Raw genomic sequence first — 11,570 nt, 5'->3', positions numbered from 1 at the left:
TTTGGAAAAGTGTTTCCTTTGGTAATAATTTTAAAAATACTATAAAATTTACAAAAATTGCTACTTTAGAAGCCTTCTAAAATGATGGGAAATTTTATTGGCATGCTATACAGAGTGATGAAGACCCCCCTTAATAATAAAATACAATAATTTATATAAGTTCTCAATATTAGTTAAATAATCAACTTTTGTGTGTTTTTTAATAATTAGTTTGCATATGCTTAATTATTTTATTTTAAAATTATTAACATGTTTTGAAGTGGATAACATGCCAGATTTGATATCTTATGGACTCAATTATTTTAGCACATTTAAAAATATAACTTCAGTTTTATATGACCATTGAGACAGATTTTGAGGAAAAATGATGAACCAGATGCAGTTATAGTTAGCTATTTACCACTGAAAGTATAGTTTTAAACTCTTCTATGTATAAGCAAGCAATAGGATGGTATGTGCATGAAATTAAAATAGATTTTTAAATATAGTGTTATTTTATGACTGAAATTTTATTGCAGATGCATAAAACTGATCGTATATATAGTGAAATCACATATAAAGTTTGCTATCTTATTTTCAATTAATCCTCAGGATTTCTGATAGCACCCATAGATATAATTCTGCCTAATTAAATATTATGTATGGAATGGTGACTTCATTTTAATTTTACTTTGATTAATATTTCAAGTTTTTTAAAGGGGTTCCTGGGCTTCAAGTTATAATAAAAGACCAAATTACTTGTAATAAATCAACATATTTAAGGCCTTTTGTAAGCCACTGCAACTTTTATATACTAAATATATTTTTTTAGCAACTCTGTTTTCAGATCACTGAAACAGTAAGATATTTCAAACTCACTTTGTTCTTTTCCTGACACTGACTTGAATCAATCATTTCTCTAAGAGCTCTGGGTTTTGTTTTATTTTTTAAAGAGGATGGTCTTTGATAACTAAGTTCTAGGCTCTAGGTGTGATATTGCAATTTGCAGGCCTTCTGATACTGGACAGGAGCTATACACATGTTATTTGAATTCATACTGTTACTTCCAATTCTAATCCAAAATTAATCAGGTTTCATTTAGTTTTTCCTTTCCACAGTTTTATCTCCCTTGTCTGACAGTGAGAAACTTGGTTCCAATTATCTTTAATGTATTTACTTATTCACCTAATAGGTAGGACTGTCATGACAAAATACCACAGGCTGGGTGGCTTAAACAACAGAAATTTATTTTCCCACAGTTCTGAAGGCTGAAAGTTTAAGATCAAAGTGTTTGGCAGGGCTGGTTTCTCCTAAGGGCCATGAGGGAAGGATCTGCTTCAGGCTTCTCTCCTTGGCTTACAGATGGCTGTCTTCTCCCTGAGTCTTCACATTGTCTCCTCTCTTTGTGTGTTTGTGTCCAAATTTCCTCTTCTTATGACATTAGTCATATTAGATTAGGGTCTACCCTAATGACTTCATTTTAACTGAATCACCTCTCTAAAGACCCTATTGCTACATTTTGAGGTACTGGGGGGTTCTGACTTTAACATATTAATTGGGGGGCATACAGTTCATCCCATAACACCCCCTAAGTGTAACCAATTTCTCATTGTCATCACTACCCCTTTTCTGTCTGCCCACCCTCCTCACCTCTCTTGAACTGACAGCCTATTCTGGACTGCCATCCCACCTTATGGACACCTTCACTTTGAGTATGCTCTGACACCCTGTAGAGATCAGCCTTTTACACGTAGACTTTCCAAATTATCTGAGCTCTAACATTCTGTACTAGGCTGCATCTTGTTTTCGATCCCTTCTTTATCCCACTTCAGGTGTAGCCTGCAATATATTAACTGTTATATCCTTTCAGATTTGACACCTATGCAAGATAATTCTTTAAGTATTGCCAAAGAAATCCCAAGGTTGACTAACAATACCCTTTTGACTATTGAACTGCTAAAGTCAGCCAAATATCCCAGACTTCTCACCATACTCAAGAAGTGAGTATCCAAAGAAGTGTAGTCTCCAAAAAGACAATTCTCTCAATCCCAGGGCAGATGTGTTAATGGGGGAAAAAAAGGAATATAATAGCTCTTCCCAGATTTTCAAACCAGAGGCTGCCAAATGAAGTAGCTGATCAAGGAAAAATGATCTACTATCAGGTTAGGTTTTCCTTGCTACTTCTTTCCCTCAGGAAATCATATGAACTTGTGTAGCATATGTTTATCACACACACCTACACTAAAAAATCTTGAATGGATAATTCCACTTTTTTAGTTTTTATCCTTCTCTTTTCCAAGTAAGATATGTTATTGTAATTGCCAGGTTGTCTGTTTCAGGTAAATAAATTTTCTTTTGTGTGTGGGTCACTATACTATATATTCTAGATCCTGGATTTGGAGCTAGAAGCAATAACTGGAAGTATAATTTGAGTAGAAGTGATCAATTCTGAGAATGCATGCACAGAGATGCCAAAGTGGGCCCCATTTGCAAAGGGCCTTTTCTTTCTTTTTTTCTTTCTTTATTTAAATTTTTTATTCTAGTATAACATACATACAGAAAAGCACACAAGTCATAAATGTGACTCAGTGGATTTTCACAAAGTAAACACATTCTTATAACCATTATCCAGACCAAGTAACATACATTACCAGGACCACACAAGCCCTCTCATACCCACTTTAAGATACTACATCCCAGCCTGACTATCTTTACTTATAATACTATAGATGAGCTTTACCTTTCTTTCAAATTTTAAATAAGTGGAATCTATATTATTATTTTGTTTTTGGCTCCTTTCACTTTATGAGATTCTTTTATATTGTTGTATATAAGAAATTCTTTCCTTTTTATTATATAACAGTATTCCAATAGATGAACATACACAATTTTATTTATTCTATGCCAGATATTTGAGTTCTTTCAAGTCTGGGGCTTATTGTGAATAGTGTTGCTATGAATATACTTGTGTTTGTCTTTTAACAGATGTATATACAGATCTTCTGGGTATGTGCTTAAAAGTGGAGTTGCTGGGACATAGGATATATTCATATATCCAGCTTTAGTAGTGTGGGAGAGGAAAAAGGTTTTCCTCTGTCCTTCAAGGTTTTTCCACCCGGACTAAAAACCAGATTTACACAAGACTGATTAATAGAGAATGTTGGCTAATTGTATTTAAATTTAAAAAAAAAAACAAGGGAAAAAAAAAAGACTGATTAATAGAAAATGAAACAAGGTTTAATAATGTATATATCTCCTGTATACATGGGAGAGACCAAAAAAACCTGAGTATCTCACCAAAATAGCTGAAGCTATCACCTTAAATACCATCTCCAGCTAAAGACAAGAGAAGATGTAGGTAGAGGATCATTTATGGGAGGTCACCATAAAAAGCATAGTAAAAAAGGCTAAAGTTGTCATGCAGATTTAAGTTCATCCCTTCTCCACTGATAACAGTTTCTAGGAATCTAAGAGTCATCTCACTCTTCCTGATACTGAGGGAGACACCCTTACAATTGGAGATTTACCTTATACATGGAAGTGTCTCTTAAGGAAGGGAAACCGGGATTTCAGAATTTGAATGGCCATTGAAAATATTCTACCATCAAGTAAGTAAACCATGAAACCTTCATGACCTATTGACTCCTGATTATATATTTGTTTCCTTATTGTACTTTGAGGTTTATATAATTAACTGATTCCAGATATCCTGACAATATTGTAATCTTCAAGAAAATATAGCCATAAGTGAACAAAACTCATGCAAATATTACAGCTTGGCAGCTGCTTTTAGTACCTCCCTCTGTTTTTAAATTTTATTTTATCTTAATCACCATACATTACATCATTAGTTTTTGAGGTAGTGTTCCACGATTCATTGTTTGCATATAACACCCAGTGCTCCATGCAGTACGTGCCCTCTTTTAATACCCATCACCAGGCTAACCCATCCCCCCACCCCTGTCCCCTCTAGAACTCTCAGTTTGTTTTTCAGAGTTCATCGTATGTCATGGTTCGTCTCCCCCTCCAATCCCCGCCCCTTCATTCTTCCCCTCCTCCTATCTTCTTTTTTTTTTCTTAACATATATTGCATTATTTGTTTCAGAGGTACAGGTCTGTGATTCATCAGTCTTACACAATTCACAGCACTCACCATAGCACATACCCTCCCAATGTCTATCACCCAGCCACCCCATCCCTCCAACCCCCATGACTCCAGCAATCCTCAGTTTGTTTCCTGAGATTAAGAATTCCTCATATCAGTGAGATCATATGATACATGTCTTTCTCTGATTGACTTATTTCACTTAGCATAATACCCTCTAGTTCCATCCATGTCATTGAAAATGGCAAGATTTTTTTGATGGCTGCATAATATTCCATTGTGTGTGTGTGTGTGTGTGTGTGTGTGTGTGTGTGTGTGTGTGTGTGTGTGTGTGTATACCACATCTTTATCCATTCATCTGTTGATGGACATCTTGGCTCTTTCCATAGTTTGGCTATTGTGGACATCGCTGCTATAAACATTGGGGTGCATGTACCACTTCGGATCACTACATTAGTACTTGCCTCTTTTAAAAAAAACTTTTAAATATTTTTTGTGAAATATAACATGCACAAAAATATGCAAAAGATTTAATAGTATAGTTTATTAGTTTTTCTTATCTTTTGACACACTATGATATAACTTTGCATTTTTTTGTTTATTGTATGTAGAATCATACTGGTGTATACTTTGGTGTCTGAATATTTTCAGCCTACCAAATGTTTGTGATACCTATGCGTGTGATTGCATGCATTTGTAGTTCACTCATTTTTATTGTATAATTACATCAGAATTTTTTCTTTTATGTATGATGGATATTTGAGTTGTGTGCTATTTTAGGCTTTAACAGATGGGATTTTTTTCATATCTTATAGTATAAACATACCATGTTCTATTGGAAATATACCCCAGAAGAAGTAACTGGATGAGAACATACACATATTTTCAACTTGTCTTCAATAAAGCCTATTAGAATTTTGTTTTTGTTTGTTTGTTTTTCTGGGAAAAGAATCTCTGGCAAGAAATCCTGAGAAGCACAGAATCATAGTAAAGAGCTCATTAAGATTAGTCTTTTGGACTCATAGTATATCAGATTGTGGGGATGTGTGCATAGGCACACTGCAGGTGGTATGGGCAAGAAAGAAGTTCTGAAGCATGAGGATATATATTGTAGTAGTGGATTGGCACTTGGCTATTTAAGTCATCTTTAATTTTATAATTTTCATTTCAGTAAACTTAAGCTACTACTGTCCACAAGACACAAAAAAATGAAAAATGTATCTGGCAGTTTTTAAATTTAAAGAGCTAGACTTTTGATCCTTTGATTCATTTTCATGTCCTTTTACAGGTGACACTGAACCCTAAGAGGTAAATTATAAGTCTTGCAGGATAACACAGGGTTTAAATCACCTCAATTTCTGTGTCCTTTTAAATGAATTTGTGCAACTTTTAGAATATATTTTATGTTGTATTGAAATGGCAACTGGGATGTGTATTAAAAAGGAAAAAGCGCGATCTGGAAAACCAAATTAAATACCATTATAGTTCAATGCCATTGGCCAACATTTTTCAAATTCTAAAATCAGAATGAAATATGAAAAATTCCCCTTTCACCTCATAATCTTTTGAAAATACAGATTTTTGTAAATAGAGCAAATTAAAAAATTAACTTGTGGCTATGATTTATTTAACTCATTTGACTAGAGATTTATATGGAGAGAATATTCTCATTGATGCAAGATACTGTTAAAATATATACCATAAAATTAAAATTTATTAGCAGAAACCACACCAAGATTATTTAGTCTTTAAAAGGAAACTTATCCTTTGCATAAAATCAATATTTAACTTGAGACATTGATGTCATTGAATTGGCCTGTGCTAATTTTTCAAAAATTGATTTAGATCTGTATTTTTTATTTTAATGTAAAAGAGAAACTATAAATAAAATGAATCAGGCACTATTATATGGCACATATGTTTTAAACACTTTGAAACTTTTGAAACCTATATACTCCTAAACACCTACAGTGATCAAAAAGCCAGATAGAATTTATTTGAAAGATGGAAGACATATCTATGCAATTCTAAGATCACTTAACATATTTTGAAAGTGTAACTACATTTGGAGTAATGATAAACAATAAAGTAAAAGGTAAAGGGTTTGATACAGAATCAGTAATAAATACTCTAAAATTAAGAAAACCTTTGTTCTCGCCCCGGCTGCAACGCTCGACCCCGGCATCCCCCCGGCTTGCCTGCTCGCCATGGCCGACAAGGAAGCAGCCTTTGATGACGCAGTAGAAGAACATGTGATCAACGAAGAGTACAAAATATGGGAAAAGAAAACCCCTTTTCTTTACAATATGGTGATGGCCCATGCTCTGGAGTGGCCTAGCCTAACTGCACGGTGGCTTCCAGATGTAACCAGACCAGAAGGGAAAGACTTCAGCATGCATCGACTTGTCCTGGGAACACACACGTCAGATGAAAAAAACCACCTTGTGATAGCCAGTGTGCAGCTCCCTAATGATGATGCTCAGTTTGATGCTTCACACTACTATGGTGAAAAAGGAGAATTTGGAGGTTTTGGCTCAGTTAGTGGAAAAATTGAAATAGAAATCAAGATCAACCATGAACAAGAAGTAAACTGGGCGTATTATATGCCCCAGAACCCTTGTATCATTGCAACAAAGACTCCATCCAGTGATGTTCTTGTTTTTGACTATACAAAACATCCTTCCAAACCAGACCCTTCTGGAGAGTGCAACCCAGACTTGTGTCTGTGTGGACATCAGAAGGAAGGCTATGGACTTTCTTGGGACCCAAATCTCAGTATGCACTCAGTGCTTCAGGCGACCATACCATCTGCCTCTGGGACATCAGTGCTGTTCCAAAGGAAAGAAAATTGGTGGATGCAAAGACCATCTTTACAGGACATACAGCAGTAGTAGAAGATGTTTCCTGGCATCTGCTCCATGAGTCTCTGTTTGGGTCAGTTGCTGATGATCAGAAATTTATGATCTGGGATACTCGTTCAAACAATATTTCCAAACCGAGCCACTCAGTTGATGCTCACACTGCTGAAATGAACTGCCTGTCTTTCAATCCTTATAGTGAGTTCATTCTGGCCACAGATCAGCCAACAAGACTGTTGCCTTATGGGATCTGAGAAATCTGAAACTTAAGTTGCATTCCTTTGAATAACATAAGGATGAAATATTCCAGGTTCAGTGGTCGCCTCACAATGAGACTATTTTGGCTTCCAGTGGTACTGATCGCAGACTGAATGTCTGGGATTTAAGTAAAATTGGAGAGGAACAATCCCCGGAAGATGCAGAAGATGGGCCACCAGAATTGTTGTTTATTCATGGTGGTTACACTGCCAAGATATCTGATTTCTCCTGGAATCCCAATGAACCTTGGGTGATTTGTTCTGTATCAGAAGACAATATCATGCAAGTGTGGCAAATGGCAGAGAATATTTATAATGATGAACATCCTAAAGGAAGCGTGGGTCCAGAAGGACAAGGGTCCTGGATATGTCTGCACTTCTTGTGATTTGAGACTCCCCCTTTTTTATTTCTCTCTCAACCCTGAGATTGATTTAACACTGGTTTTGAGACACAGACTTTGTTTGGCTATCCCTCTATGATAGGTACCATCAACAATGTTATTAGCCCAAACAGAGGGTGTTTTCTAAATATTAACTGTGGGACTTGATTCAGTAAAGACACAGACTTATATTTAAATTTTCTTTAGGAATTTTCTAGTAACAAAGGTCTAAAGTAGCCACAGAAAGGGGAATATTATGTGTGGTTATTTTTCTTCTTAGGCTATATCCCCAAGTTTTTCAGACTCCTTTAAGTAAAGGCTAAAGTAAAGAAGGAGTAGAGCCAAGTGAGGTAGATGTCTGAGCCATGAAGTATAAATACCACAAGATGTCATTTTTATTCAGGAAATGGGAGAGATTCAAGTCATATAAATTCCTATTCTAAAATTTTCACACCTGACTTTCCAGGATGCACATTTTCCTATGTAAACCGGTCTCCTCTCAGTTTCTTCAGTTAAGTCAAAACTATGTGTTCCTCTTTCCCCATATATTTTTGCTTGTTAGTGTATTTCTTGAGCTGTTTTCATATTTCTTTCCTTTCTGTGAAATGGTTTTTTAAAAAACTTGGGACCACCAAGTTGTAAAGATGTATATTTTTACCTGACAGTTATACCATAGTTAGACTCTCCAGTTGAGTTGAGAAGAGTGAATTGATAGCTTGTATTTGTTTTAAAATTAAATTAATCCTGGATAAGAGTTACTTTTTTTTTTTTTTTAGGAGTTAGTCTTTGACCACTAGTTTGGTACCATCTCCATTTTGGGTGACCTGTTTCAGCTGCAGGCCTGTTATTCTCCACGACTAACTGTGTAAGTGCTTATAATGGAATAAATTGCTTTTCTACATAAAAAAAAAAAAATAGAAAACCTTTGTTCTAACTACTCTTTTCTTATCTTACATGTCTTGAGACCGTGAATACTCTGCTTTAACATTTCTTTTTTTTTTTAAGATTTTATTTATTTATTTGACAGAAAGAGACATGGCAAGAGAGGGAACACAAGCAGGGGGAGTGGGAGAGGGAGAAGCCAAGCTGGCTTTGCGAAGGCAGACACTTAATGACTGAGCCACCCAGGCGCCCCTGTTTTAATATTTCTGTACCATAATGTACCTATTTCCAAAATAAGACTTTTGATCTTTTAGATACAGAATGGTAGCAACTGTTGTGAAAAATCTACCAATAGATCTTGATAGATTTTGGACATTATTTTTAGCCTCAAGATTGCCATTCCTTCAGTCTTTCACACATTCATTCAAAAATATTAATTATACATTTACTAAATGCAAAACTCAGTGAAATCTTCAAAATATGCAAAGTTTGAAAAAGACAACTTCCTGCCTCCAGCAGCACATGGTCTGTCAAAGGAGATCAACAAAAGTTCAAGGAGTTTTCATACAGTAATATTATACGAGCATATTGAGCAAATATAGATTATGAGGTCCATGAACATGGCATATCTGTATTAAATATCTTAGTATCTTCCCTGATTATAAAACTAGTGCATATATATTGACTCATGTGGAATATCATGATGCACAGTGCTTGACACTGAGTAAGAAAGTGATGATTTTTGTTGAAAGAATAAACTTTAGTTAACATTTATTTTATTATTACTATATTCACATTAATATTTTAAGAGATTTTATACATATTAATTGATTTTATTCCTAGAACATTCTTTTTTTAAAGAAGATTCTATTTATTTATTTATTTATTTATTTATTTATTTATTTATTTGAGAGGGACAGAGAGCCTGAGAGAGAGTGAGCAGGAGCAGGGGGGGAAGGGCAGAGGGAGAAGCAGGCTCCCTGCTGAGCAGGGAACCCCATGTGGGATCATGACCTGAGCTGAAGGCAGACACTTAGACTGAGTCACCTAGATGCCCCTATTCCTACAACATTCTTATGAAACTCTTTACATTTTACAATTGATGAAACTGATTCATAAGGATAATAAGCTTTGCATTTAGTAAGTGGAAAAGAAATAGAAATGAAGTGAATTAATTATATAATGTGATGTTTAAAATGCACTCTAAAACTTAGTATGTTCAAACAACCATCACTGGGGAAGATCCTGAGCTCACCTCCTCCCACAGATACAAGTAGATAACACCTACATCAGTGTAAATAACCCAGAAAATGACCCAAAGCCTGGCAGAACAGACGCTCTACACCTAAATGTAGAGAAGAGGCCACACTGTAGAGGGTAGGAAGGTAGGATGTGTTCTAGAGCTAAAGGGACCCACAGGCCTGTCTGCAGAATGAAGGGATGCCACAAGTGCAGAGAGGGAAGAGAAACAGCTTCTCACACCAGCACTGTAGACATGGGGAGACTTCACGGGGAAGACAAATCCCCATAACATTTGGCTTTGAACACCAAAAGGGCCTAAGTTTGTGAGTGCTTAACAATGAGTGAGGCTTAACACCTGGAACTTTAAAAATCAATACATAGAAACAAACACAAAAATTTAGACAAAACAAGGAGACAGAGGAATATGTCCCAAATGAAAGAATAGAACAAAGTCACAGCAAAAGAACTAAACAAAACAGATAAGTAATATGCCTGACAGAGAATTTAAAGTAGTGGTCATGAAGAAACTCACTGGACTTTGAGAAAAGATGTAAGTGTTACCCACAACAAAGAGATAAAAAACATAAAAATAAAGAACCATTCAGAGATGAAAAACTCAATAACTAAAACTAAAAATATGCTAAAAAGAATAAATAGTAGAATAGAGAAAACAGAAGGATGGATCAGCGATCTGGTGGAGAAAGTAATGGGAAGAAATCAAGCTGACTGGAAGATAGAAAAAAAAGAATTAAAAAAATGAAAATAGACTTAGGGAACTCAGTGACACCATCAAGCATAATAACATTTGCATTATAGGGATTCCAGAAGGAGAAGAGAGAGAAATGGGGGCACAGAGAGCCCCCAACAAAATCAATCCAAGGTGGTTCACACCAGTAATTAAAATGACAAAAAGTAGTGATAAAGAGAATTTTGAGAGCAGCAAGAGAAAATAACTCATTTATACCCAAAGGAAACCAAATAAACTATCAGCTGGTTTTTCAGCAGAAATTTTTAGGCCAGAGAGAGTGGAATGATATATTCAAAGTGCTGACAGAAAAAAAACCTATAACCAAAAATATTCTATTCAGCCAGACTATCATTCAGAATAGAAGGAGAGGCAGAGTTTCTCAAACAAACAAGAGTTAAAGGAATTCGTGACTACTAAATCAGCCCTACAAGGAATGTTAAAGGAGACTTTCTGAGTAGAAAGGAAAAACCATAAGTAGGTGTAAGAAAAGTAGGAAGCACAAAAGCAGTAAAATTAAGTATATCTATAAAATAATTTAAGGGATTCACAAAATAAAAAGGATGTAAAGTATGACACAATATACCTAAAATGTAGGTGGAGGAGAGGAATAAAGAATGGATTCAAATTTAAGTGACCATCAACTTAATGTAGATTGCTACCAAAAAAAAAAAAAATGTCAGGATAGCAATACGTGTATCAGACAAATAGACTTTAAAACAAAGACTAACAAGAGACAAAGTCACTATATTATCATAAAGGGAACAACCAACAAGAAGATATTACAGTTGTAAATTCTTATGTACCCAACGTGGGAGCACACAAATACAAAAAGCAGCTAATAATAAACATAAAGTAATCAATAATAATAGAATAATAGTAGGTGACTAACCCCCCTTACACCAATGGATAAATCATCCAAACAGAAAATCAATAAGGAATCAGTGGCTTTGAATAACACATTGGACCAGATGGATCTAACAGATATATTCAGAACATTCCATCCTAAAATAGCATATTACACATTCTTTTTAAAGGCACATGGAACATTTTTCAGAATAGATCACATATTAATCCATAAAACAAGTCTCAACAAATTCACAGAGACTGAAGTCATACTGT

At 35.2% G+C, this 11,570-nt stretch overlaps 1 pseudogene; it reads left to right on the top strand.

Annotated features, from left to right (window-relative positions):
* The first annotated feature begins 6,291 nt into the window (after positions 1–6,291).
* On the top strand, positions 6,292–7,679 carry LOC113920474 (annotated as a pseudogene).
* Positions 7,680–11,570: the final 3,891 nt, after the last annotated feature.

The sequence above is a fragment of the Zalophus californianus genome, chromosome 3, assembly GCF_009762305.2.
Source record: "Zalophus californianus isolate mZalCal1 chromosome 3, mZalCal1.pri.v2, whole genome shotgun sequence".
Classification (NCBI taxonomy): Eukaryota; Metazoa; Chordata; class Mammalia; order Carnivora; family Otariidae; genus Zalophus; species Zalophus californianus.
The sequence above is the reverse complement of the archived record's forward strand: the minus strand, read 5'-3'. Positions and strand labels throughout refer to the sequence as shown.